Raw genomic sequence first — 21,136 nt, forward strand, 5'->3', positions numbered from 1 at the left:
CTTATAACGAAACCAAAAACACTCAAATCAAATATATGTTCCAACATAATTTAAACTACTGAAGCTGAAATACTAATAACTTCCAAGTCTAGGCTTTAAGAAAAAATTGTACTTTGATCAAGATTTAACGAGTTTAACGAAACGCAACAGCCTTAATAAGGGTGGTTGAACCCATTAAGCGGTCGTCCCGAGAAACCCGAAAGTAAAAATTAAATAAAAAAGATATACATGTTTCTGAAACAAGTTCAAAGTTCCGGACACAATACGCGTCCGCAGCAAAATCCCAGAAGCATCCCGATCAACCTACCCACACTTTGTAAAATATTAGAACGAATTCGGGCCCCACGTTGGGCGCCACCTGTAACGAACCGAAGGTGTTATCGGCTGGATTCCCAAACTTGGATCTCACGGCTTTCCATTGGCGTTAAACCTTGAACTCCTAGAGTCCAAGTCTGAGAATCCTTTACCTCTCCAACCCATTACCACCATTACGACCTCCATGTTTACAGGAACAGGAGGCCGATCCTGGCAGCAGGAAGGAGAGGGGCACAGCGCTACGGTAGTAAGAACCCCCCCTCCGACGAGCTAGGATGTGCTAAGCTAGCATGCCAGCTGCCGTAGCCTGTGACCCTCTCCTTTCTGCTGCCAGGATCGGCCTCCTGTTCCATACGAGTAAAGACGCCATTCCAATTTCAATACTAAATCATCCGATATAATGAGATACGAAACGAAGTGATACACTCAATTTGTCGCATTTAGCATCTCGTATCGATATCGTTCCCTTAGTCGGAGTGCTAACTCCAGATAATTATCTGGAGTTTACTTTTGTCTCGATAAAAACAGCAGTGCAAAGGTATCGTTGTGTTATCGATAATACACCGGCACACAAAAAAAAAAGTGTCATGAACCAGAAACCAGACCTATCTTTCTATATGTTTTTGGACCCGCTGAATCCGAATTTCAAGTCCGTTTGGCCCTGTCACCCTCCAGTTTTGAGTAATATGCAAAACACTCAAAAAAAGGTAGTTTTTGGGGTCTTTTTTACACTTTTCTCAAAACTGGAGGGTGACCGGGCAAAACGGACTTGAAATTCGGATTCAGCGGTCCCAAAAACATATAGAAAGATAGGTCTGGTTTCTGGTTCATACAACTTTTTTTTTTGTGTGCTAGCACTGTCGCGACATGTCGCTGTCATACCCGGCACACAAAAAAAAAAGTTTCATGTACCAGGAAGCAGACCTATCTTTCTATATGTTTTTGGGACCGCTGAATCCGATTTTCAAGTCCGTTTTGCCCGGTCACCCTTAAAGTGTAAAGTAAAGGTCTCTAAAGAATTTTGATAAGATTACTGAATGAATAAAAACAAAAAACCAAAGTTTTGTCGAAAAATTAGGAAAAAAATCAAAAAAGTTTCCACGTTTGATTAAAAAAAAATCGAAAAAAAATCAGAATAGCCTACCTTCAAACTCTTATAACATGAGAACCCCGCAACTGAAATTAATGTTTATGGCCTTAAAATGTAGCTTAGATTATACAAATTGTTTTTGGATTTTTTCAACAAAAAAAAATTTTTACACCCTTATACACTCCTGCTCAAATTTAACGCACATCATATTTATTTTACAAAAAAGTCCTACTATTACTTTATCTCACAGTATCGTGGTTATTTTCTCAAATAAGACAGGAGTTTGCTTAAATTGAAGGTATGGAATAAAATGTTTGTGGGGAAGATTTGGAGAGGTATGCTGAAGTCTATCTGTCAACCCGCGAACCTTTTAGAGATGAGTCATAAATTTTCATGGAGTAAACTCTGCCTCACAACACCTACGGAGTAAGTGACATCTCCTAGACCTAATTTAAGTACCCAAAGATACTTGGCTGATATTCTCGACCAGCATGTGGTTCCAATCACCCCTAGATTTGGTCCACAAATCAGTCTGATGCACGATAATGCATGCTAGAGTGGTTTGAGAATATCTTCATGATTAAAATGTGCCACCTTTGAATTGACCACACAGATATCCGGATGTAAATTCAATAGAACATGTCTAGGAAATGTTGAAAAAAATGCATTTGCGGCCGAAATCCACCTCCAAGCATTCTTGATTAACAGAAAACTGCAGTGAAAGAAAAGTTACAACAAAACCTTCAAAACTTAATTCGTGGAATGGATAGACGACTCCAAATTACCATATGCGCTAGAGGAGACAATGCCAAGTATTGAAAAAAATTATTGGAAAGAACTGTCACGCGTTTCCATTTTTTAAAATTTTTTTTCTTAAAAAACAAAAATTATTTTAATATCAGTTTTCAGACCTTGAATTGCTAAATTTGGTTTATCTTTTTTTTGGTTAATAATACTGTTGCAATTTAGCATTTTTCTGACTTGCTAAACAATAAGCAAACACAAAAAAATACAACAAATAATTTTAAAGCCATTTCAAACAAGATGCAGGGGTATAACTAAAGAAAAAAAAAGTGTGCGTTAATTTTGAGCAGAAGTTTACATTAGGGTGTGTCACTTTTGTATTGAAAAATAAAAGTACCCTAATTTTCAAATGTAATAGTGGTCAAAAGTTGTATTAGGGTCTGAAATTTAATAATATGTAAAAAAAAAAATTATAATATCGTTCGTCTTTGGCTCGCTCAAATCGGTTGAAGTTGTTAGGAAAAAAACGATTTTATATGAAAAAATGATTGTTTCCTCGACTTATTATTTTGCAGCTTCTTTACTAAGTGTTCAATTCCAACAAATATAAGCTTAAAAGTTTTTTCTTGGAATTATCTTTCACGTGAAAGCCTAATAATATTAATTATATATTTTTTGTATCCAAACGGTGCAGATTTGTATCCAATCGGTGCAGATTTCTTCCTATATTTTGAGCGAGCCAAAGATATTAATTAAAATGAAAACTGTAAACGCAGATTTAATTTTGATAAGCAATGCAACTTTTAAAAGCTATTACATTTGAAAATTCCATACTTTTGCATTTTGAAACACCCTATTATACATACCTACCAACGTACGAAAAATACTTTAAATACCAAACATACGAAACGTAGGTATCAAATATACATGAAATATACGAAATGTACGAAACATACGAAGCATGCGAAAGTAACGTAAGTAACGAAAGTAACAAAACATGCGAAACACACGAAACATACGAAATATACGAGATATACGAAAAATGCGAAACATACGAAAGTAACGAGTAACGATATTTTTGATGCGGGTACTAGTATCAAAAGTAACGGTAGCGGGTACTCATTTTGTCATAACTTTAACAGCCCTACTAATAACCTCCTTACAGCTCGAGTCAAACCACGAATTCTTTTTCGGTTTGATTGTTTTTGCCCTATTCGGGATAAAATTTCTCATTCCGGAGAGAATTAAGTTTGTGATCATATCTGTGCTGGAATCAACGTCACTATCGAGAAAACATAGCGACCAGTTAAAGTTTTTGAAAAAAGCGTTGAGTCCCTCCCAGTTGGCTTTCTCATATTGCCAAACAGTTCTCTTAGGAGTTTTTTCTTTAACTGGATTTTTTTGACAAGAGAAATTCGCAGATATGACACAATGATCTGATGTGCCTAGAGGCGATAATACATTTACTGTGTATTTATCAAGGTCAGAGGTAAGAAACAAGTCTAGAGTATTTTCAGCCCGACCAGCGACGTCCGAAATTCGAGTCGGCTCGTTAACTAGTTGAGTTAAGTGGTTTAACTCAGCAAAAATCTAAACATACCTTCCTTCGGGTGTTGTCTGGCCCGAAAACCGAAGCCAAGAAGAATTGTGTACATTGAAATCGCCCGTAATAACGATTTCAGTGCGAGGGTGAAGGGTAACAATCCTTTGAATGGAGTCTGATAGAGCATCAAATTCATTAGAAGTTGAATTACTATCCAGATTTGGACTTCGATAAATAAAACATGTATGGATGATGCGCTTGTTGATTGTAAATTTGAACCACATGAAATTAAAATTAGTGTTAATGCACTGACCGTATTGTGGTTGAAGTTGATAGGCAACATCATTTCTAATATATTTATATATATAATAAGCAATACCCATTAAGATTGAATTCAGTACATTCTGAATTTTCACCAAATGTCTCACCTAGTGCCAAAACAGCGGGACAGTTTTGCACAGTATAAATGTACACATCGCAAAAATTCGATCTAAGCCCACGAATGTTGGCATAATCGACCCTGAAATTACCTATCATTTAAATATACTAAAACCTTAAAAAACCTTATCTGACAATTAACTATATTGAATGTCTTACGGGCAATTCCATGGTAACTCACGTTACATTCACAAAAATTTCCAACACATAAATAATTTTTTTTTTCAATTTTAATGTAAATTGATAAGAAATTACTATCCATGACGGAGGGTCAATGTCCCCCCGTTTTGGAGGGAGGGGCAATTTTCTAAGAAAAAATACTTAAAATTAAAAAAAATTATTAAAAAACAACGGCAACACTTACAGTTTTGATTGATACTTTTTTCAAAAGCTAGAATTATAATCTTAATATTAATTTTAAAATTAAGTTATTTTAATCAATTCTTTTTGAAATAAACGAGTGATTCCGATAAAGAAAGTATTTTGTCTATTTTTCAATTTTCTCAAAAAGTAGAAGGCATAGGAACATTATGATTTTCATGATTTGATAAGAAATCAATTAAGGCAGTTTACTTTGTCGTATTGAAGTCCACAGTCTTTGTGAAAATTGTACTCAATGTGCTTTTTAAACATTTTTTTTACAAGTTTTGACTTTGAAATCGGGTATTTCAAAAAGAATTGATTAAAATAACTTCATTTTAAAATTAATATTAAGTTTATAATTCTAGCTTTTGAAAAAAGTATCAACCAAAACTGTAAGTGTTGCCGTTGTTTTTTAATAATTTTTTTTAATTTTAAGTATTTGTTTTTAGAAAATTGCCCCTCCCTCCAAAACGGGGGGACATTGACCCTCCCTCAAATAGTAAACAATGATTGTATTTAACCCCTCTACAAAATCTCATTATCAGTTCTTAGTGCTTAAGTAATCGTACTTTCCCTCAAATGTTTCTGTTTTACTTAAGTAAAACTAAAAATACGAAAAAAAGATAGATTAAAATGGCCATATTTCGGTCAATTTTCAATGAAAAAATTTAGTGAGTACAGCATTTTGAAGGAAATTCAATCTTATTTTTTTCTTTAGAACAATGTTTATGTCTATCTCAACCCAAAAAAAAATGTACAACTAAAAAAGCAAAAAATCTCAAAAAATCGATTTTTTTGATATTTTTTTTATGATTGTTTCGACTATTTTGGTATGGAAATTTTTTTTTCAATTTTTAAAAAACATTATTCCAATTGGAAATTTAATTCTCTACAAAAAGTTGTATAGACAATATATCAAAATTTTGCTTGGCTTACGAGGTATATTGAAAAAACCAAAAAGGGGGCCTTTGCACCCCTATCTTCAGTTTCCACCCTCTCATTTAATAGCACTCCGCGGTTTTATGTTCTTTTATAACCCATTGAACGATTCCTGCAATAAAAACTCGTGAACGTCTTAGTTCCTTTCTTAACTACATAATCAATAGCCTAAAATTACAAGCTTTTAATGTGAGTGACAAAACCAAACATATTTTCAATATTTCGAGGAAAAATTTTAAAATATTTAGGTAACTCACGTTACATTACTTTGGTAACTCATGTTACCTGCGATTTGTGGTTCCAAAAGTAAAGAAAAGATGCATTTTCACTCAAGTTTTTTTTTTTAACCGAATAGTGTGTAACGAAGCTTGCTTAAATGTTAACTTATTTTAGCACTCACGAGGGGATATTGTCATCGTCACTATTAGACTCGTCATATTTTCAGTTTGCTTGTTTTTCCGTCATTTTCATGTGAAATTCTTCTGTTGTTGGCAATCTTATGCTATAAAAATGCTTAAGGATTATTAAACTCCCTGAATTTTATGTCTATCCATAAGGGAATACAAAAAAGAATCTTTTCTTGCAACTTGCACAAAGAGTTGCCGTTTGTAATAGGAATTTGCTAATAAAAAAAGTAAAAGAGACTGCATAATTTGTTCAAAATTCGTGTCCACTTTTTCATGGAATTACCCTTACAAAAATTCCAATTTGAGCTTCAATAAACAAATTCTCACTAGTGTTATGCCTTAGTGACAATTTGTATCGATCCGCCCCTGGTTATTTATTAACACATACAATAATCTATCTGGAGTCGAACTGAAAACGATTGCGGCATTATGAGCAGAGGTTCCACTCACAATACCACAATTGTTAAGCAAATTCGACTGCGAGAATGATGGGGGGAAGGAAAAGAAGGAAAACTAGTTATGAACATGCACTGAAGATAATTATTTAGAGGCGCAAGACTCTTTTTTTTTGTGTGATTTGGTGATGCTATACGGTTGTTGTTCTTATGGAATTTGCTTTTTTTTTTGTATTATATTATTTGGTTAGAGACAGTGAACTATTGTTGTTTTTGTTTTTTTTTTTTTTTTCTTATTCTTATTGCGGGAGAGGTAATAAGGTGTTGTTATTGTTTGGTATTGCACTTGTTATGATTTTATTTTATATGCAACTCATAATGTATTTTTGCTTACAGTAGGATCTCTCATGAGAGACGGTGACTTTCCATTGTTAATGATTCTACGATTCAATCATCGCGTAAGCGTAGGGTGGATGAAGTGGCGGGAAAATTCTGCTATCTTCTGTGATCGAAAAATGCCCCCTAACCTGAAAGGAAGGCTCTACACCGCAGTTGTGCGTCCAGCACTCACATACGGTTCACAATGTTGGACAATGTACAAAAAGTATGAGAGTAAGTTAACGGCAGCTGAGATGAAGATGCTTCGCATGACAGCAGGAGTAACAAAGCTTGATAGAATTAGAAGTACGAAGATCCGAGGAAGCCTTCATGTTAAAAATACCATCTCCCAAAAAATTGAACACGACCGACTCAGTTGGTATTGCCATGTTCAAAGGAGAGATCCTGAGAACCCCGTCAAAAAAGCAATATCATATAACGTTCCAACACGAAATAAAATGAAAGGTAGGCCTAAAAACTCCTGGTACACGCAAATGCAAAAACACCAGCATTCAGTTGGCCTTAGAAACGGAACAATACAAAACCGGGAGGCTTGCCGCCGATTTCTGAGGTCAACCCGGCGAACCCCACAGGCGGATCACTAGTGTGAAGCAGTAACGTGGGAAGGTTATGATCCCCTCGACATCGAGATCATAATAGCGCCGAGAAAAAGGAAGAAGAAGAATGATTCTACGATTCTGCCACCACTGCCTTAGAGCTCGAATCGCCTTTAGATTCGAATACACATCTTGCGATACCGCAAGAGTGAGTTTTTCTGTTTAAGTTCTTCTGTGACTTGTTTGCAAGCCAATTTACACATTTTTTTGTGTTCACAGAAGAACTTAATCTTGCGGAATTGGGCCCCAGACAAGAAAGTATTGGAATCTAAGGGCTGGGCTGGTGAACTCCCCTGGTGCGTTTTCATGCATTAACTCGTAGTGTTAAAGCCAAAGGTCGTGATATATGTTTTAGCCTTTTGGGATTAAACAACCAAATTTTATATTATATATACTGTAACTCTAGCCATAAATACTTGGGAGAAGCCCTTCAAGATGTTGTTTCAAAATTTATATTGTTAGAAAACATTTTATTTTTAATTGTTATTAATATTCGCTCCTACAGTGAGCCTTATGCCGACATTTCACGAGTCGATTTTTACCGTGCGGCGAAGCTTTTCGACTCGTGTTAACGTAAGCCGCAGGTGACCAAAGTGAGTTAAAATCGACTCATGAAAAGTCGGCATTATTGTTAGAAAACAATTTTTATACAAAATTGCTATACAATTGGAGTGTTTAGAAATTGCAAACAATCAGATAGACTGCATCACTAAACCCATCCCAGAAATGTTTTTACTTGGCCCGGTGGGTGGTGTCTTTAATCAATTTCTTACTAAAAAATCAATTGGATAGCCATTTCTTGATGAAAATTAATGACATATGCAACACTTAAGGAATGCTGAATCCAAGTGCCAATTTTTCGTTATTCCCTATGATAGCTTTAAAATGGTGAAAATTCTTTTTTAAATCATTATATTTCAGCTTAATTGATATTAAAGATATGCATATTAGAATCTTTTAGGCTACGTTTTTGAGATGAATTTATTTCAATAAATATATTCTGTTTGGTCTTTCTGGCTAAAAACAGAATGATTACCAATTAGAGAGCACAGAAGACAGACATTGGGTCGAATTTACTATTGCAACGCTGTTCTCATTCAGATATTTATTTTTTCATCGTTCGTTAATTTTCTGCTCGTGAAAGGTGAGAGTACTATAAAAATTAAAATACAGAGAACCCAATCATTAGGCATTTTTATTTTTTAGCTCTGAAGCCTGCTCGAATATAATCATGTGCGGGGATTTTAATATCAATTTGTTACTCAAATATACCCTTATTGATGATCTGAGTATATTTGGCCTGATGATCGACCAGTTTTGGGTAAATGATATTAGAAAAGTAGTTTTTTTATTATCAACTTTGCTCACCAGCTTTCTCTAACCACGATCGAATTTATGTACTTAGTTTCTGATTTTATCTTTACTTCATCGGGCTTATGTTTGTACCAATTAAGAGGACTGCAATTTACCATCTGCAATTGTCTAATGAACGAGTAGAGATTCTCAATGAACACATTATGTGCGTGTTCCTTTAAAATCAAAAAATTAGACCTTTGTTATCCACCTTGGTTTACGTCTTCGATCCGAAAGGGATCATGCTTATGCGGGGATATACTGTTCTCTTCGTAATATGGTGGTGATGGAAAAAAAGGAAACTTTAATCTCAGATATATTTACACCGTTTAAACGCCTCATTAATTGGTCGTCAATTGGGGGGTAATCTACACGAAATTGGTGTTGGAAAAACAAATTGCGATATGCCTCCTGAGATAGATGGTAACGTCTTAAACTGTCAATTTGTTTCAGTGACATCTGCTACTAACTTAAGTCCACCTGAGGTTCGGGACTTACAAACACTCATCCAACCATCACTTGATACCGGTTCCAAATTAAGCTATCGAGGAGCAGTCTATAAAATCAAATGCTGTTGATCTGTATCTGTATCCGTATGAGATTCATCCCACTTTTTTTTACATTAATCCTGCCAATAATTTTGCCGTATATAAGATGTAACCCACATGCTACATCTTCAACTTTATTATCACGTCTGTTGAATACTCTTCGCAGTGGAAACTAGAGATGCAGCCGAATAGTTGGTCGGGTATAACCTTAAACTTCCGCAACATTCAGCCGAATACCAAATATAGAACAAAAGAGACTAGAAGACAAAAGAGACATCTTTGGCCAACTATTCGGCCGAATATCTGGTCACAAATGTGCATCTATCTTACTCTAACGTGACCTTGGAAGTGTTATGAGTTATGACCATTGCATCTGGACCGCAAATTAAGTCTATTTTATTCTATACCTAATTAGTATTTGGTATTCAGCACGATGCACAGTGGGGCAGAATGCCTTAAAACGTGGTATTAAATCAACCGTAAGAGCTAGGAACCTGAAATTTGGTATATATGCTTCTGAGACCATTACTAGGTCATATCTAAAGCTATAATTGCCACGCCCACTAAAACGCCCACTAAAACGCCCACTTATTTGGGATCTAATAAAAATGTTAGTATTTTTCAGATTGAAAGGTTATTTAAAGGCTCAAGATACTTAATAATATATTAATTTCTTATCTGACATAACTTTTATCCATGCTTTTATCCAACTTTACCCTTATTGTAGAGAAAATCTGATTTAAAAAAAATCTTTTTTTTTTTAATTTAAAGTTTTTATTTTCATCGACTTTTTTAAATTTAATTAAAAGAAAACTAAAACAAAATTATAAAATAAGTTTATTCATCACTTTCATCATCAGGTACGTTAGTTTCAATAAAAATGTTTGCTTCGGAAATGCTTGGAGGTTTCAATAGCGCTAGTGCTTCGGTAGGATAAGACTGCAATTTTTTTGGACGACCACGTTTCTTTGCCGATTCTTCTGCGTTTTTAAAAACAATTGAGTTATTAAGCTAATTTTCGTTTGTTGCATTAAATCTTTGTTCGATTCTAGAAGCTTTGACCCACCGCGTTATGAACTCAGATTTAAAATGCGAAAAAAGTCTATTGAATTCATTAACTTGGCTAATTTCGGTACTTTTTATCATATTTAGAAGATATTTTTTTAAAAAATCCATCTGATCCTCAACCATAACACTCTCACATCTTTTCATAATTTCTACAAGTTGCCTTCTTGTAAAAAAAATTGAATTGAATGAAGAGAAGCAACGAAAAAATAAAAAAAAAAGTTAAGGTTCAAAAGTTACGAAAATTCACATATCACAAAAAGGGTGCAAAACGAGCACGTTTTTTTGACGGAATCACAAAATAAACATCATAAACATTTTAAAATCACATAAAACATAACTCGATCCCACTCGGAACACATTTAAAAGTCAATGGATTTCACAGAACCTCTAAAATATCCCTTTTAAAAAACTGATCACGGAACTTCACTTAAATTTTACATATATATTTAAATATAACAAAAACAAAATTGTTTAAATAACTCTTACATACCCGAAGTGTAAGTCTGCATACTTAAATTTTTAATGAATCAACAAAAAAAATGAAAAACTGTTCTCAAAGATTACGATGAAAAATCGACAATTTCACTTCTGGCTCAATTGACTACTAATTAAGCTTAAACAAAACTGTGTTATGAAAAAACGGGAAGGACTAAAAAAAAATTAAAATAAATTTTTTAAAGGATGGATATTACTCTATTAGAAAATATTAAATAATTATTTTTATTTGCAATTTTGTTTTATTAATTATTGCCAGCTTTTGGGTCGATTTGCCCCATTGTGCGATGTTGCGGAATTTTGATGAACTATTCGGCCATATTCGCCAACTATACTGCAGCATCACTAAACAGCTAAAATTATACCTGTTTCCAAAAACTCGAAAAAGACGAATTTAGGCCAATTGCTGTTTTGCCGTTCATCTCAAAAATGTTCTTGTAATACAGTAAAATAAGGAGAAAAAAGGGGTAAATCTCGGAATGAATGTTAGTAGAAATTTTTTTTGCTCAATATCTTCCTTTTGCCATTCTATAACATATCTCAAAAGTCTAGAAAAATCTCATGTCCGCTTGTCGCGATTTCAAGGTCAAATCGCGAAATGCAGATTTTCAAAATTAGCAAAAATAGGCTATGGTATTATATACACATATGATACATGATTTCAAGCTATTTTTTAATGCTGATTCCAAAAAATCTAAAATCAAGACAATCTGACGTCTCTGGAAAAAGTTATACCTGTTTTTCATCTGTCAACTCATATTATTATAACAGTTGCAAACTTACTGCCGACAAACCCTTAAAAGTTATGGTAGATGAACCAAATTTAGCATGAAGATTTTAGAATCCATCATTATTAAAAATCAAAACAATCCATTACAAAAAATATATATACCTACGAAATAATGGTATTTTTTTATGGAGCGGCAAATTTTAGGATATGCACTAAAGAAGATTCTTGTTCATCTTAGGAATAAGTGCTAATAGGCTATTTTTTTCATTTTAATCTTTGTTTGGATATTCTTTAACTACCCTCAAAAATCTAAAAAAATCTCATGTCCGCAAGTCCTAATTTTCTTGGTTTGAAAATAAGGTGCATATTTTAAAAAATTAATAAGAAAAATGAACGTCCCTTAAATCAAAATTCGGTTGACGGCGATTTATTTGAAGTCTATTTATAGCTATACCTAAACTGAAAAAAATATTAAAAATCATTTTTTTCTATTTTATTATATTTTTTTTGCAAATATATTCCCACCTCTTGCAGTCATTTAAGTTTATTTTATCATCAAAATTAAACACCAAATGTTTTCCACATGGTAAACTTTTCCAAACAAAATAATACTTAATTATACTTAATACTTTACTCTTACCGCCACAAAGTGTTTCGTCTAGATTAGAACATGCTAGGTGGACAAATGGCGTTCTCAATTTTCAGCTTAAAAGTCATCGAGTCTCGATAACAATATCCCCAAACCTCGAATAACGGTAAATAGCAAAGCCTAATATTTCTCAGCGACAGGTGATGAATAGAATTAAAAAGAAAAAAGAATTCATTCGTAAGTAATCCTTAGTAAATCGACAGCGTTTAAAATTCATTTTTTTTAAGAAGAGATTATAATTTACTTAACAAACTTTTGTACAAGTTTTTAAAACAATAAGTAAGGGTTTGAAAATAGAATAAGCCATTTTTTTTTGTAATCAGAACTTTAGAAGCTTAGCAATTATTTGTACCTTCATGTACCCAGGCTAAATTTTTTATATATATATTATCAGCATTGCTATCAATTATAAAAGTATGTGTTTCAATGTGCACACTTGAGTTGAACTATTTTATTTTTTTATTTATTCAGATTACTTTTACTCATTACCAAAAATTGAGTTTTTTGAAGAATGGCTCAAGTACGAGAAAAACCAAAGAAATGTCAAGCTTTATGAGTTTATTGCCTTAAAGTTTAATTTTTGCGATGTTACAGATGAATCAAGAAGAGGAATTGAAATGAATATTGCCAGATGGTCTTCAAAAATCAATGAAAAATGGTATAGTCCGGGTAAGTCAAAAGAGCGATTCTTGACAAAACATAAACAGTGGTTGAATGTTGAAGTTACAAATTTCAAGTGCACACATCTGAGCCTCAAAACGACGAGTTCAAGACTTATTACAATCGCAGAGTTTTAAAGAGTTAGTGACTGCAGCAGAAGTAAGTGCGCGTTCATCAGGGCAAAGAAACACAGCTAAAGCTCTTAGAGGCATTAACGAAAGCCCAGTTGTTGGTAGTTGGTTGAAAGAAAACGAATCCTGTAGAGAGTTCTCGTCCGTTAAATGGTAACGAAGCGTTAGCCAATCATATTAACTCAAAGTCCACAACTCACTCCTTTAAGCAAACTAGAAGGTGGTGTATGAAGGTTGGACATAATGTTTTTCCATCTTATTTATGTTTAAGTTAAGCAAAAAAGTCTTGTTATCCTCCTGATCAACACATTGTTGTAACTGAGACCCGGGCTGAAATAAAGCTAGGCTGGATATTTTTTTTTTTTTTTTATAATGAGAGCGCACGAAAGGGGTTTTGGGTACCCTTAATATGTATACATATACACAGTACGAGCTTTAGGAAAAGAGGAAGGGATGTAAAAGGAGATACCGATGCACATTGGTTTTAAAGTTCTGAACATTAAAATGGGAGGGAAAAACTGAGGCGGGTAATGCATTTCACATTCTAGTAGCACGACTAAAGAGAGAACCTCTGTATTTGACTGTACGTCCGAAGTTGGGCTCAAGTGTAAACTGATGGGCATTCCTTGAAGTACGAGTATTACGGTTGAATTGTTTAAGGGGAGGAATGCAGCTAGCTATTTCATTAGAACATTTTTTAAAAAAGTACCTATAAAATAAGGACAGGCATGATACATTCCGGCGGCGCTCAAGAGGTGGGATTGTATCAGTAATGGACCTATCACCTATCATTTTAAAAGCTCTATTTTGAACTCTATCCAAATAACTCAAGTGGGTCTTTGGAGCACCTGCCCAGATATGGGAATTATACTCGAGCTTTGGACGAATATATGCTTTATAGATTATAGCCAGATCAGAAGGGGTGAAATATTTCTTACATCTTCGGAGGAAACCTAAGCATTTCGCAGAGTTTTTGGCTACATCGAATATGTGCTCATTCCACAAAAGGTGGTTTGTAATGGACATACCTAGAATCGAAAGCTGATCAGTTTCCTCTATGCAAGTACCACTCATGGATAGTGGCAAAGGCGGAAGGTTTCGTTTTAATGATAGTAAGCAGCATTAGGCGTGTTTTTTTGGCACAGCTATCCCTATCTGCAGTGGGAGCTTCCATGTATTACAAATACAACACCCAACTGCGGATAAAACTAAAACTTAAATCTTGCTGCGGATAAGAAATTGACATTTTTTCGAGTATCGATACTCGATCGGAGAAAATTTCGGATAATCGGATAAATCAAGAGTCTCGAAGCTATGTTCGCAGAGTGCAATCTGCAACGCACTTGCGTTCTTTTATTTAAGTTTATTTTGAATTAATATTGGAACGCACACATAAAATTATTTCTACATTTCATTTACATACATATTTACCGTTGATGGAAACTTATCCTACTCTAATCTTTAAATGCTTTTTAGTGAAATAAAATCAAGGAACAAGTCGCACATAATTGTTGTACGGTGTTTAATATTTTTCTTCTGTAATGTCGTTTTCTATTTGAGGTATAACTACAACGGCCACTTTTTGCAAAAAGTGGGATTTATAAAAGTAATTTTTTTTCTTTCTAGCGCCATTTATATTTGAAAAAAACTAAAAAAAATTGTTTTTGACATCAAGAAATAAGTTGTCTGCATCATTGCTTTTAATTTTGGTGTTCAGAAACTGGCACAAAATGAGCTTGAAAATGTTCACTTTTTTCAAATTTGTGAATCTGACAGCTAAAAGAGGTGGTAAAATGAGGAAAAAGTAAAAAATCTCAGATTTCATGATCTATTTGAGGCTTGAGATTTAAAAATATGGATTCGAGATTCAAAAATCTGAATCTCGATTTTTATCAAGATTCACACATAGGTACAAGCACTTCAAACACACTTCTCTCTTTGGTGAACATCTGTTATTGTTTCATTTTAAAAAGTTAAGATTATATAAGCACATTTCGCGAACATTTAGATACAAAAGTAGATTTCATCTACTATTTACCAGAAAAAATCTGAGATTTTTCACACAAATTTCAAGAGCAATAATTAAAAAGCGACATAAGTTAAATATTTATATATTAAATTAAAAACAATGATTCAGAAAACTTATTTCTTGATATCACAAAATTTTTTTTAGTTTTTTTTTCACATATAAATGGCGCTAGAAAGAAAAAAAATTGTATTTTGTAAATTTCCCACTTTTTGCAAAAAATGGCCATTGTAGTTAAGTAAAAGTTATTTATACAAATATTGTTAAAATTAAAACAAGTCTTCCACATTTCACATACGAATTTCAATTTTGATCTTTCGACCCTGCATATAAACGGGCCACCTATAAAACTTCAATTTCATGAACGACGACTGGCCCCAAATCTACGAACATACCCCAATATGTCAAAAACTTATCCGAAAGCAAAACCAAAATAAAAAATCAAACTTTGAACAAATGCAGATGGATGTACAAATAGAAAATCAGGAAAATCCATTTTTAGCAATTCAATTTGGTTTGTTTTACATCTAACGTTTCAAAAATAAATTAATTATGCGTAAAAACTACTCAAAAATAATCTTGAAAACAATTTGATTTTTTTGTTTTTGTATTATTATCTGACAGCTAGACAGCTGCGGATGGGCAACTGCGGATAGGTTTTTTTGGGAAATCGAATTTGGCTGCAGATAGCGATGCCAAAAAAACACGCCTATTGTGTTTTAGAAGAATTAAATTCTACGCGGTTTCTTATTCCCCATTGGACAATGCATTCGAGATCAGAATTTAATGAGCTTATCATATTTTGCCGTTGGAGTTCCACATCCGAAGGACATGGGTGTGAATCTTTAAACGAATATGAAAATCTGAGGGTACTATCATCTGCGAAACAATTTAATGGATTAGAAGTTTCAGAGAGCAAATCATTAATGAAAATGAGAAAGAGAGTCGGAGACAAAACGGAGCCCTGGGGCACAGCAGCGTTTATATTATGGGTTTCAGACTTAGATAGATAGATATTTTTATTTCGTTATAATATTTTCAAAAAGGTCTGTGACCGCGCATTTTACAATTCAGAGATTTGATATAATTAATCTTACAACTGAAATATTATTTAAAGAAAAGAAACAAACAAATTTTTATAATTAAGGATACATCGAAGGAAAATACGAAAAAAAAACCTTCATTCAAAAGTAAAAAAACTAAATTAAATTAATTTTAATAAATAAGTTCAAAGAACAAATTAGAAAACAAAAGCAAATATTCACAAAGGTGTATTTTTGTTTAAAAAGAAACAAATTAAATAATGTTGAAATAAATAAGATTACAGAGAAAAAAAAAAAACAAAAAAAAAATATATATATAATATATAACATAAAGTAATAAATAATATATAACATATAACAAATAACAAATAAGAAGAAGAATAAATAAATAGTTTATTAACGTTTAAATAAATAGATAGATGAATAAATAAGAAGGTAGATAAATAAATAAATAAATAAATAAATTAATAAATAAATAAATAACTAAATAAATAAATAAATAAATAAATAAATAAATAAATAAATAAATAAATAAATAAATAAATAAATAAATAAATAAATAAATAAATAAATAAATAAATAAATAAATAAATAAATAAATAAATAAATAAATAAATAAATAAATAAATAAATAAATAAATAAATAAATAAATAAATAAATAAATAAATAAATAAATAAATAAATAAATAAATAAATAAATAAATAAATAAATAAATAAATAAATAAATAAATAAATAAATAAATAAATAAATAAATAAATAAATAAATAAATAAATAAATAAATAAATAAATAAATAAATAAATAAATAAATAAATAAATAAATAAATAAATAAATAAATAAATAAATAAATAGGTAAATAAATAAATAAGTAAATAAATAAATAAATAAATAAATAAATAAATAAATAAATAAATAAATAAATAAATAAATAAATAAATAAATAAATAAATAAATAAATAAATAAATAAATAAATAAATAAATAAATAAATAAATAAATAAATAAATAAATAAATAAATAAATAAATAAATAAATAAATAAATAAATAAATAAATAAATAAATAAATAAATAAATAAATAAATAAATAAATAAATAAATAAATAAATAAATAAATAAATAAATAAATAAATAAATAAATAAATAAATAAATAAATAAATAAATAAATAAATAAATAAATAAATAAATAAATAAATAAATAAATAAATAAATAAATAAATAAATAAATAAATAAATAAATAAATAAATAAATAAATAAATAAATAAATAAATAAATAAATAAATAAATAAATAAATAAATAAATAAATAAATAAATAAATAAATAAATAAATAAATAAATAAATAAATAAATAAATAAATAAATAAATAAATAAATAAATAAATAAATAAATAAATAAATAAATAAATAAATAAATAAATAAATAAATAAATAAATAAATAAATAAATAAATAAATAAATAAATAAATAAATAAATAAATAAATAAATAAATAAATAAATAAATAAATAAATAAATAAATAAATAAATAAATAAATAAATAAATAAATAAATAAATAAATAAATAAATAAATAAATAAATAAATAAATAAATAAATAAATAAATAAATAAATAAATAAATAAATAAATAAATAAATAAATAAATAAATAAATAAATAAATAAATAAATAAATAAATAAATAAATAAATAAATAAATAAATAAATAAATAAATAAATAAATAAATAAATAAATAAATAAATAAATAAATAAATAAATAAATAAATAAATAAATAAATAAATAAATAAATAAATAAATAAATAAATAAATAAATAAATAAATAAATAAATAAATAAATAAATAAATAAATAAATAAATAAATAAATAAATAAATAAATAAATAAATAAATAAATAAATAAATAAATAAATAAATAAATAAATAAATAAATAAATAAATAAATAAATAAATAAATAAATAAATAAATAAATAAATAAATAAATAAATAAATAAATAAATAAATAAATAAATAAATAAATAAATAAATAAATAAATAAATAAATAAATAAATAAATAAATAAATAAATAAATAAATAAATAAATAAATAAATAAATAAATAAATAAATAAATAAATAAATAAATAAATAAATAAATAAATAAATAAATAAATAAATAAATAAATAAATAAATAAATAAATAAATAAATAAATAAATAAATAAATAAATAAATAAATAAATAAATAAATAAATAAATAAATAAATAAATAAATAAATAAATAAATAAATAAATAAATAAATAAATAAATAAATAAATAAATAAATAAATAAATACATAAATAAATAAATAAATAAATAAATAAATAAATAAATAAATAAATAAATAAATAAATAAATAAATAAATAAATAAATAAATAAATAAATAAATAAATAAATAAATAAATAAATAAATAAATAAATAAATAAATAAATAAATAAATAAATAAATAAATAAATAAATAAATAAATAAATAAATAAATAAATAAATAAATAAATAAATAAATAAATAAATAAATAAATAAATGTATAAATAATTATAAATGTATAAATAATTATAATTATTTAATAAATAAAGGGAACAAATTAAGTAAATATTTTGACAAGTTTATAAATAATTATACATAAATATCACATTAATAAAAACAAAAAACAATAATTCAAGCAAACGTAATAAATATTTTTAAATAAGTATCACAGATTACATATTAAGTCGTCTTATAATATAATTTTCAGAGATATCACAGCTGTTATTAAAATTTGTTGTTAGTTTGAGAATTCTTTCAAAAATCGATTCAACATCCGCCTTTATGTGGAGATCTAAGGTTGAAGTATGAAAAGGTAGATTGAGCATCATTTTTAAGATTTTATTTTGAGATAGTTGCAACTACTTGCATAAAGCCGCTTTGCCCCATACTGGACATCCATACAGTAAAATTGCTTGAAAAACAACTTTGTGAATAATTATTTTAGTTTCTACGCTAAGTAAAGATTTTCGATTTATGAAAGGATAAAGCATCTTAATTGCAATATTTATTTTCTTTAACGTACATTGAATATGTTGGTTGAAAGTAAGTTTTGTGTCAAGATGAACTCCAAGATACTTTACGGATTGTTCCCACTTTATCACGTTACCATTAATTTGAAGCTGACTATTGGGAAGAAAGCAAGCTTTTCTTTTTCGTGTAAAAAAGATGGCTTGCATTTTCCCATCATTCAGCTTTATTTTCCATCTGTTATAATATTTTTCAAGTTTTTTAATCGCATTTTTAAGATTCGTCTCAATGTTGAGAGCGAATTCATGCGACGTAAAAACTGCAGTGTCATCAGCAAAAATGGCTGCTTCACATTGCGGTAGATAAGGAAAATCAGAAGAATATAGATTGTAAGGGATTGGACCAAGGACCGAGCCTTGTGGAACACCATAATCAAAACAGAACGAACTAGAAACGCCACAATTGACATGTACTTGAAAACATCTTTTGGACAAGAAACTTTGAACGATCTTACACAGATATAAGGGGAATTTAAATTTTATCATTTTATGTATTATTCCATTGTGCCAGACAGAATCAAAAGCCTTTTCGATATCAATCAATACCATTCCTGTTGACTCTCCTAACATACAATGTTCGAGAACGTGATTGCAAATTCTTTTAACCTGATGCGAAGTGCTATGGGAGCTTCTAAAGCCAAATTGTATATCAGGGAAAATTTCCTTATCCAAAACAATTTTTAGAACTTGTTCTTTAACTACTTTTTCGTAAACTTTACTGTTACTTAACAAACTTATTGGCCTATAACTGTCAGCTGTATCTGGAGTTTTTCCAGCTTTAAGCACAGGAACAACCATTGCTTTTTTCCAACACTGAGGAAAATATTGATGTTTTAAACATGCGTTTATCAAAAATGTTAAAAACTTGACTCCCACATTTGGTAAATTTTTTAAATAGGCATTTTTAATGTTATCTAAACCACCTGTTTTTTCGGGTTTTAAGACTGTTTAACACATTTTTAATGTTTTCTTCCGCTACAAAAGCATTAAGGGGTGTCACTTCGTTTGAGGATTCGAATTCTTCAATCGAATCTCTTACAAGTTCATTTGTTTCGAGATCACCCAAATGAAGAGAAACAAGATGATTTTTTTGAAAAATTATCTCCAAGTAAATTAGCCTTCTCTAAATCAGTTAAATAAGTCTTTGTTGAATCCTTCAAAAATGGTATTTTTCGGTTTTTGTTTCTAACTATTTTAATAGTATTCCAGAAGGGCTTAGCGTTTTTATCAAGTGCACTCAATTTTGTGTTCCACTCTTCATTACGATTTTTATGTATTTCTTCTGTAATTATTTTGTTAAAATAAGAAACCATTGATCGAGAAAACGGCTGGCGATACTTCTGCCAATTTTTTCGATGAATGTTTCTTATTTTAATGAGTTCTAAAATATGGACTGGGAGTTTCTTGCATGTAACTTTTTTTTCTTTTTTAGGAACGCTTGCAATAGCTGAAGAGAAAATTGTTTCAGTAAAGTCTCAACATCCAAGACACCCTTTCAAGATCTGTAGGACTATTTTTAAGATTCATTTTTACTTTAGATTTGTATGATTTCCAATTAGCATTTTTCATGTCAAGGAAATATTGCACTTTTCTTTCTCCCAACCAAGAGAGTTCACAAAAAACAGGGTTATGATCTGAAGTTAGAGCACTAAACGAGACAGGTTCTGTTATTAAGTAAAGGACATTTGACACAAAAAGATCAAGCACAGAAGGACAACCACGAGAACTAGCAGGATAATATGTAGAACAAGGAGGATACAAAATATTTAGAGGTAATGTCAATTGAATGTCGGCTAATATATTGCCCCATGCATTCGCTCTTGCACATCCCCAATCTTTATGCCGGCAATTAAGATGACCACCTAATAAAAATTCACCATTCATAGTGAATAACTTCTTGAGATCTTGTTTAAACCATTTCCTTTTTATATCCGACGAAGACCCACCAGGAAAATAAACTGAAAAAATTTTTAATGTCTTTTGGTTTCTTAAATTAATCTCAATCCCTATATTCTCCACTATTCGTGTTGTTATCATAGGTAAAAGCGAATGTTGAATCGATTTTCTAATAAGAATTGGAACTCCCCCACCTCTTTGACCTTTTCTATCTATTCGATAGCATTTGAAATCAGACG

Source organism: Episyrphus balteatus, chromosome 1 (genome assembly GCF_945859705.1).
Source record: "Episyrphus balteatus chromosome 1, idEpiBalt1.1, whole genome shotgun sequence".
Lineage (NCBI taxonomy): Eukaryota > Metazoa > Arthropoda > Insecta > Diptera > Syrphidae > Episyrphus > Episyrphus balteatus.